Genomic DNA, 10,287 nt, shown 5'->3' with positions numbered 1-10,287 from the left:
TTGAGATCTTTCTTTTGTCTTGATGTAAGCATTTCTTGCTATTAACTTCCCTCTTAGAACTGCTTTTGCTGCATCCCATTAGCTTTGGTATGTTGTCTTTCTATTTTCATTTGTCTCAAAGTATTTTTTTATTTCTCTAAAATTGTATCTTTATACATTATGTGCTCAAAAATATAAATTAATAATTTATTTACATGCATTAGATTCTTAAATTATGTAGAAAACAATATTTACAGTTATAAATCATTTACAGCAACACTAGCTTTTACACCAATAATTGTTTTTATCTCTAAGTCTACTAGTCTCTTAAATCATATGAAAAACAAAAAGTGCAGTTACAAATCACTGTTATAATAATACTAGCATTTACAATTCCCCTTTGTATTTACCTTTATTTAGACCTTTCTTTTTTCCGTGCAGCTTCTAGTTACTGTCTGGTGTCCTTTCATTTCACCCTGCAGGACTCCCTGGACATTTCTTGCACGGCAAGTCTAGCCACAAACTCTCAGCTTTTGTTTATCTGAGAATATCTTAATTCCTCCCACATTTTTGAAGGACAGTTTTGCTGTATATAGGATTCTGATTGAAAGGTTTTTTTTCTTTTAACACTTTGAATATTGGCCCACTGTCTTGTGGCCTCCAGAGTTTCTGATGAGAAATTTCCTGATTTTGGACTTCCAGCCAAGATGGAGGCATAAGTGGAAGCACTGTGCCTCCTCACACAACAAAATTTAAAGACAACAAAGATTTAGAAACAAAAACTCAACCAAACAGACAGAAAAGTGAACTGTACCAAAGTCCAACAACAATGAACCACTCATCCAGACCAGTAAGAGGAGCAGAGTTGGTGGCAGCGGAAAGGGGTTCCAGCAGAAGGAGGCAGTGACTGGTGACCTCGGCAGGTGCAGATGGAAACCCAGTAAGGCTCGAAAGGCAGCTGGCTGACCATGGACACACATTTCCATGCAGAGAAACCAGGCAGGTTTAAAAATGAGCAGTGAGACAGACCACGCAACCCAGGGCCCCAGCGACAGGAAATAAACCCTAAAAGCACTGATTAGAAAAACTTTAGGGGGCTGAGGTGTTGGAAGAGGCTCCTAGGCCCCCAGGAGAGTTTGTTAGAAAGACCCACAGGGTCCGAGAACAAACACAAGCCCACCCACCCAGGAACCAACACCAGAAGAGCCCAATTTGCTTGTGTGAAGTGGCAGAGGGGACTGAAATCAGATAGAGAGAAGAAAAAAATGCCATAGCTCTCTCTTTGACCCCACCCCCATTCACAACCCAGCGACTGGGCTGACCTGCCCTGGTGAACACCTAAGCTTTCGCCTCTCATACTTAACAGGTTACAAACAGACCAAAACATTATGGCCCAAGAAAAAGAACAGCTCAAAGCCCCAGAGACAATATATCTAAGCAACCAAGAGATAGCCAACCTATTGGATGCACAGTTCAAAATACTGGTGATCAGGGTGCTCACTGAACTGGTTGATTTTAGTCTCAAATTACATTTAAAAAAATGAAGGCTACACTAAGTGAAATGAAGCAAATTGCACAAAGAACCAATAGTGGTGGAAACAAGTCTTGGAATAAAATCAATGAAGTGGACCAGAAGGAAGAAAGAAACAACCAAACAGAAAAGAATGAAGAAACAAGAATTCAAAAAAATGAGGAGAGGCTTAGGAACCTCCAAGACATCTTTAAATGTTCCAACATCCCAATTATAGGGGTACCAGAACGGGAAGAGGAAGAGCAACAAGTGGAAAACTTATTTGAACAAATAATAAAGGAGAACTTCCCCAATCTGGCAAAGGAAATAGACTTCCAAAATTTAAGTCCAGGAAGCTCAGAGAGTCACAAAGAACTTGGACCCAAGAAGGAACACACCAAGGCACATCATAATTACATTAGCCAAGATTAAAATAAAGGAGAGAATCCTAGAAGCAGCAAGAGATAAGGGGACAGTCAACTACAAAGGAGTTCCCATCAGACTATCAGCTGATTTCTCAAAAGAGACCTTACAGGCAAGAATGGACTGGAAAGAAGTATTCCAAGTCGTGAAATCCAAAGACCTACAGCCAAGATTGCTCTATCCAGCAAAGCTTTCATTTAGAATGGAAGGGAAGATAAAGTGCTTCTCAGATAAGGTCAAATTCAAGGATTTCATCAACACCAAGCCCTTATTATATGAAATGTTAAAGGGACTTATCTAAGAAAAAGAAGACAAAAATATGAACAGTGAAAGGACAGCAAACTCACAGTTATTAACAACCACACCTAAAGCAAAAGCAAACAAAGCAGACAATTAGATCAGGACTGGAACCATAGAAATAGAGATCACAGGGAGGGTTAATAACAGGGAACTGGGAGGAGGAGAAGGGGGGAGAAGGTACAGAGAATAAATAGCGTATATGGTAGGTAGAAAATAGAAAAGGGGAGGGTAAGAATGATATGGGAAATGTAGAAGCTAAAGAACTTGTGACACATGGACATGAACTAAGGGAAGAAATTTGCTGATTTTATTGAGGATTTCATTAAGCATTTCTTGTATGTTACAATTTACTTCTCTCTTGCTGCTTTAAAGATTCTTCCTTTGAGAAGACGAGCAACCCAATTAAACAATGGGCAAAGGACTTGAACAGACATTTCTCCAAGGAGGACATACAGAGGATCCAGAGACACATGAAAAGATGCTCGATATCACTAGCTATCAGAGAGATGCAAATCAAAACCACAATGAGATACCACTTCACATCAGTCAGAATGGCTATCATAAACAAAGAAACAAATAACAAGTGCTGGAGAGGTTGTGGGGAAAAGGGGACTCTAGTTCACTGTTGGTGGGATTGCAGACTGGTACAACCACTATGGAAAACAGTATGGAACTTTCTAAGAAAACTAAAAATGAACGTGCCTTTTGACCCAGCAATTCCACTGTTAGGAATATATCCTAAGAACCCTGAAACACCAATCCAAAAGAACCTATGCACCCTGATGTTCATAGCAGCACATTTATGATAGCCAAGAGTTGGAAGCAACCTAAATGCCCATCAGTAAATGACTGGATCAAAAAACTATGGTACATTTACACAATGGAATTCTATGCTGCAGAAAGGAAGAAGGAGCTCCTACCTTTTGCAACATCATGGATGGAACTGGAGAGCATTATGCTGAGCGAAATAAGCCAGGCGATGAAAGACAAATACCATATGATCTCACCTTTAACAGGAATCTAAACAACAAAACAAACAGGCAAGCAAAATATGACCAATGACACTCAAATACGGAACAGGCTGACAGGGTCCAGAGGGGAGAGGGGAGAGAATCATAGGGGAAAAGGGGAAAAACTCACACGAATAAGTATAGAGGGCACATGGACAATAATTAAGGTGGGGGTGGAAATGGGAGGGAGGTGGGGAGCACTGGGGGGGCAGGGCAGGGAATATAAGACAGAAAACTGTACTTGAATAAGAATTAAATAAAATAAATAAATAATTATAACACACACATGCACAAAAAATATATTCTTCCTTTGAAACTGTCTGTTAATAGTTTGGTTATAATGTTTCTCAGTGTGGATATCTTTGGTTCATTTTATTTGGACTTCATGGAGCTTCTTGGATGCTTATACTCATGTGTTTTATCCAGTATGGGAGGTTTTCAGCTACTGTTTCTTCAAATACTGTCCCTGTCCCTTTTTCTCTCTTCTCTTTCTGGGATTTCCATGATGTACATGTTCACCCACTTGACAGTTCTCCACAGGTCCCTTAGACTCTGCTCACTATTCTTCAATCTTTTTTCTTTCTTTTTTTTTAAGATTTTATTTCAATTGTTTTGCAGCCACTGTCACTCTAATGCCAGCACCTCCTCCAGCTCACTGAGCTCCAGCCAAAGGAGAAAGGGGGTAAGTAAAAAGGTCCCTATACTATGGCTCATACAAAGCAGATTGCCCACAAATTGACCGCTAGTAAAGCATGGAGGAAGCAACTGGCTACCAAAGCCACTCGCAAGAGTGCACCCTCTACTGGAGGGGTGAAGAAACCTCATAATTACAGGCCTGGTACTGTGGCACTTTGTGAAATTAGACGTTATCAGAAGTCCACTGAACTTCTGATTCTCAAACTTCCCTTCCAGTGTCTGGTGAGAGAAATTGCTCAGGACTTCAAAACAGATCTGCGCTTCCAAAGTGCAGGAGGCAAGTGAGGCCTATCTGGTTGGCCTTTTCGAAGACACCAGCCTGTGTGCTATCCATGCCAAATGTGTAACAATTATGCCAAAAGACATCCAGCTAGCACGCCATATGCATGGAGAACATGCTTAAGAATCCACTATGATGGGAAACATTTCATTCTTTTAAAAAAATTATCTTCTTCTTGTTATTGGTAGTTCTGAATGTTAGATTTTTTTCCATGGGGTCAAAAAGTACCTAAGTATATGATTACAAGTGGAAAATAGGGGACATAAATCATGTATTGGCCATTTTTCTATTTTCATTTGTGTGTGAATATTTTTAATATAAATGCAGGGACATAAAGCATTAATGCAAGTCAAGGTGTTTCAGTGAACAAGTTTCAAGCAGTTAAACTTTATAACAATATAAATAAACCTGTTAAATTTTTCTGGACAATGCCAGCATTTGGATTTTTTTAAAACAAGTAAATTTCTTATTGATGGCAACTAAATGGTGTTTGTAGCATTTTTATCATACAATAGATTCATACATTCACTATACTTTTCTGAGTTGTCCTACATGCAAGTATGTTTTTAATGTTGTCTGTCTTCTGTGCTGTTCCTGCAAGTTTGTTATTAAAATACATTAAACTGTTTTTAAATTTTATTTATTTATTTTTTAGAGAGGAAAAGGGAGGGAGAACAACATTGATGTGAGAAAGAAACATGGATCAGTTGCCTCTCGTACATGTGCCAACTGGGGACTGAACCCACAACCTATGCATCTGCCCTCACCACGAATCAAACCTGTGACACTTTACTTTTCAGGACAACACCCAACCAGCTGAGTCACACCAGTCAGGGGTTATTCTCTGTTTTTTCTGTTTCTCAGACTTGATAATTTTCATTGTCTTATATTAAGTTCACTGAGTCTTTCTTTTTTTATCTTTTTTTAAATTTAATTATTGTTCAAGTACAGTTTTCTGTCTTTTACTCCCATCCCACCTCAGCACACCCAACCCACCCCCGTGCTCCCCACCTCCCTCGTATTCCCACCCCCCCTTAGTTGTTGTCCATGGGTCCTTTATGCTAGTTCCTGTTGATTCTTTCTTTTAATTGCCTTTGAATCCCTCTAATAAATGGTTCAATTTTAATTACTATAATATAATGATCCAGAAATTTTCTTTTTTTTTTAGGTTTTTTATGTCTTTATAGATATTTCTATTTTGTTCAAAAAACACTTTTGGACTTTATTCCACATCTTCCTTTAGTACTTTAGGCATCTTTGAAAGAGTTGTTTAAAGTCCTTCTCTAGTATATTTTCAAGAACAGTTTTAATTGACTTATTATTTTTCTTTGAATGGACCATATTTCCCTGGGTTTTTATATCTCATTATTTTTTTAACACTGGACATTTTAATCTAATAATGTGGTAATTCTGGAAATTAGATTATTTTCATTCCCCAGGCCTTGCCAGGTTTTTTTGTTGGTTTGGGGATTTTTTGTTGGTTTTGGTTTTGATTTGGGGCGGGGGGGGGGGGGGGGGNGTTTTGATTTGGGGGGGGGGGGGGGGGGTTGTGTGTATGTGTGTGTGTGCGCGCGCATGCTTTCTCTCTACCAAGGATCAGCCTGAAATGCAAACTTAGGTATTCTCATGCCTTTTTTGAGCCTTCCCCTGGGCATGCATGGTCTTTTTCTAATTTTCCCTATGTGTGCAATTGCTTTTTAACATTTTTCTCTTAATGTCTGTCTCTTGAAAGTGTGAAAAGAAAAAAGATGAAGGTAGAAAGAAAGGCACAAGCTCTTCAAATCCCCAGGAAGTTACCTCAATTGCAGAGGGAGAGGTTTGCAAATGGGGGGAGGGGCAACAACAATGGCTGCCCATTTCTGTATCTCCATGTATCTCATCAGAAACAATAAAATTGCTAATTGTGACATGAGTAAAATAATATTAGATAGGAACTAAAGTTAATGGGTATGTCTTTTGCTTATCACTGAACCTTGAGGACCTCATTATTGTTGCCAGAGGACATGAGATGCTGCGGAGCCTGTAAGATTTGGGGATTCTGTGCACATTTAATCTATAAGCCCTAACTGCACTACTAGGGATACGTGTATCATTACTAATTTAGCCAATAAACAGAACTACTAGTTTGGAAGATTTCATGGAACAGATCCAGAAGGATGTCAACTGAAACAGTGAAACTGCAGGGTCTGGCAGAAGTAAGGCCTGCTTGAGTGTGGTTGGTAGGGTAATAACTTATAGCTTTAATTTGAATATTTCACCTAAAATGTCATATGGTGAGATTGAGTGTGATATTGTTATGTTACAGAATTACATGCTTATGGCTTTATAATGAAAGATTTTATAATAAAAAGGGGGCATTGTTTGTGCTGGACCCTGTAGGTTAACTTATCAACAATTTACGAAATTATGAACCTGTACCTTTGCAGTCCTATTTCACAGAGTGCTTCCTCACACACATTCTGGTTGCAATATACAAACCTAGACCCACAAAATTCAACAGTTTCCTTTCTCAAACCTATTTCAACTGAAATTGTGCTTTCTGGAATAGTAGAATCAGCAAAATACACAAAAAGACCAGGCTGTGAAAGCTGAAACAACCTTTTCACCTGGCTCCATCTACTCACACACACACTTTTTTGGCCAGTTCTCGCTAGTTAGTCATAAGCAAGTTTTGTTTCTCCCCCTGATCACTTGTAATCCAAATTTAAATTGCTACTTGTTTTTTGTAAACCTGCAAACTAAGAAAGGGTTTTACATTTTTCTAAACAATCGAAAAAAAAGCGAAAGAAGACTAACCTTTATAAAACATGGAATTCATGTAAAGTTCAAAATTTGATGCCTACAAATCAAGTTTTATTATAACACAGCCATGCCCATTTTTAAATGTACTGTTTATGGATGCTCTCATGTACAATGGCAGATTTGAATACATGCAACAGAGACTATATGGTCTTCAAGGACATAAATAGTTATTATCTGTACTTTATACAAAAAACATTCCAAGCTCCGCACTAGACACTTCAATGTCAAGATGACTTGAGAGCTATAAAGCTCACCACAAAACTTTGGGGGCAGGAGGGACAGATCATATTCAAGGTATTCTCTTAAAGAATACCTTGAGCCCCGGCTGGTGTAGCTCAGTGGATTGAGCACGGGCCAGTGAAGCAATGGGTTGCCAGTTCAACTCCCAGTCAGGGCACATGCCTGGGTTGCAGGCCAGGTCCCCAGTAGGGGACACATGAGAGGCAACCACACACTGATGTTTCTCTCCCACTCTCTCTCCTTCCCTTCGCCTCTCTCTAAAAATAAATAAATACTTTTTTTAAATGAATACCTCAACATTTGAAGAAAGTCGGGAAAGAAAGGTTCATACAGTTTCAAGCAGAAAAGAAGTCAGAACAATCTCAAAGCATTCAAAGAAACAGAACTAAGAAATATTAATACAAATTACTGCCCTGGGAGCATGACAAAATATTTTACAGGATAGTTGAATTGAATAACTTCTCCTGTCCCTCTAACACTGAGATTCTACGTTTCTCCTGGTCCATGCAGATCTATGTTAGTACCTTAGTCATTCAAAGAAATAGGAGATTTGTGAAATGTGAATGTGCCAGTTAAAGAAACACCTTTTGACCAATAACAACCACCTTAGCTTTTCCTTCCTTTTTTCCAAATGTGCTTTTGGAAGGTAAAAGAAAGCACAGACATGCCATCATCAATAAGCCTTGTTAAGCCCCACAAATGATTATACAAAATTTAAAAAAGCTATAAATAAGGAAATTTCCCAGAAAACAAACCATAAAGATTGGTCTTGTCTTATCACAAGGGTGCTATTAGTATACTCCCCAAGCTAAATCCTCACACGTCATAATTGCCTCTGGGAAAAATAAAAGTAACAGAACACAGGAGAGGCCAGCCTAAGTAGTTATCTTCAGTGGAAGCCATAACTCTTTTTTCAGTTTGTAAGGACATTGGAAGAGAGCATCACAAATAAGCCAGCAAATAATAAATTAAGCGTCATTAGTTTGGTCCTTCATCCAGAACTGACTAATTGGATCTTCTGCCATCAGCTCTTCATAATCACTACCACTGACCCCGTGAGACCCACTGAAATTTTTTTAGGAACAGATTTATATCTCTTCTCTCAGATTGCAAAAGGATTCTGTATGGATACTGACAACCAGGTGAAGGTGATTCTCTCTCCTCTAAGTAACATTTGCCATTGTCCTGTCCCATTTTCCAGAGTTAAATATCATCTGCAGGACTTGATCACTGATGTGGAAAGGTGGTGAAAAGAGGGGCATACTCCCAAATACAGATAACCACAGAGTAAATTTCAGATATAGATAAATGTTGGGTCCAAACACTGTGCAAAGGTTTTCTTCATTCTCAGTCACTTTATCTCTCAACATCTTTTCTTGCTTAATTATTCAATATATTTCTTTCTGCTCTCACAGAAATTTTCCTCACTGTTCTGCTGAGTCTAACAATGCAGCTTCCATTGGGCCATTTTATACTGGGATAATATATCTCCCAAGCCTTTCATTGGCCACATTTTCCTCTAAGGCTGCCCTTCTTCAGAGATTCATCTACTGCCTAAGAAGGTAAGAATATCTTGGAGCTCTGCAGTGGTTCCATCTTCACTACTTGCCATTTGGTCCTTATCAGGTCCTTTCTCCCACATGTAACACAGGTTCTCTTCCCAAAATATGAAGGATAGATGTGAGTAAAACTGTAATCTGATTTCTGTGTTAACAAATATTTTAAACAGACAGTTCATTGCTAATAAGGGTTTTGTTGTTTTTTTAATCCTCACCTCAGGATATGTTTATTGGTTTTAATTTTTTTGCCTTTTTTAAAATTTATTTAATTCTTTTTCAAGTACAGTTTTCTCTCTATTACTCCCATCCCATCCCACCCCCTGTGCTCCCCCTTCCCTCCCATTTCCACCCTTCTCAGTTGTTGTCCATGTATCCTTTATATATGTTGCTCTAAATCCCTCCCCTATTTCCCCTGAAATTCCCTCCCCTCTCCCCTCTGGTCACTGTCAGCCTGTTCTCTATTTCAGTGTCTTTGGTTATATTTTGCTTGCTTGTTTGTTTTGTTGTTTAGCTTCCTGTTAAAGGTGAGATCATATGGTATTTGTCTTTTACCACCTGGCTTATTTCACTCAGCATAATGTTTATTGGTTTTAGAGAGAGAGAAGGGGGAAAGAGAGAAACATTGATGTGAGAGAGGAACATCAATCAGTCATCTTCCATACACGCCAACTCCAGGGATCAAACCTGGAACCTAAGTGTGTGCCTTTGACTGGCAATCAAACCCACCATCTTTTGGTGTATGAAACGATGCTCCAAACAGTTGAGCCACCCACCTAGGGCATAGTTTTATATTTTAATGGAAATTATAATCTCATTTCTCAGACTTAGTAACTCAAACTTTCCTCATCTCATTGTATATATGTATATATTAATTCCAAAGGTACTTCTCTTTAGATTATCTTTGGTTTTACAAGTCTTATTGTAAAATTCAAAAAATGGTAATAGATTATGTGTTTTCTGAATATTTAACATGGTTTTTATAAATTACAGGAAAGTACTTTGAATTAATTTTTTTTAAATATTTAATTTCCTGCATGGCCTTTGAGATATGGATCACTAGAGTTAGGTGTTTAATTTGGGATCAGAATTAAGCAAAATTCATCTACTGAAATAGGGTCAAGCCTGCCCATGCCTCATTAGAAAAGGTGCCAAATACCCTGGCCAAATCAGTCATGAACCATTTTTAATGGTCACCATTATAGATTTATAATTTTTTGTGGTCAACTAATGATTCCCATATCTCTCTCAAACATGCTTGTACTGGATGACCATTTGTATCTGATGTAAGATCACAATTCAAAAACATACAGCACCAATACCTCACAGTCTAAGTCCCCGTAAAACAAAAGTACAGCTAAGCACTCAGGCAATTGTCTACTTTCTGAAGAAATGAATTGGTGTGACAGTAGAAGACAGGCCACTTCACAGAACCATGGTAACAAAACTTCTCTGATTTTAGAACATGCACTTAGTTCTATTACATCTAGG

At 38.4% G+C, this 10,287-nt stretch overlaps 1 pseudogene; it reads left to right on the top strand.

Moving 5' to 3' along the window:
• Positions 1–3,855: 3,855 nt before the first annotated feature.
• LOC118982655 (histone H3.3C-like) lies at positions 3,856–4,711 on the top strand (annotated as a pseudogene).
• Positions 4,712–10,287: the final 5,576 nt, after the last annotated feature.

Source organism: Sturnira hondurensis, unplaced genomic scaffold (assembly GCF_014824575.4).
Source record: "Sturnira hondurensis isolate 20B ecotype Veracruz unplaced genomic scaffold, ASM1482457v3 Scaffold0025484, whole genome shotgun sequence".
Classification (NCBI taxonomy): Eukaryota; Metazoa; Chordata; class Mammalia; order Chiroptera; family Phyllostomidae; genus Sturnira; species Sturnira hondurensis.
Note: the sequence above shows the minus strand (reverse complement) of the source record. Positions and strands in the feature narration are given on the sequence as shown.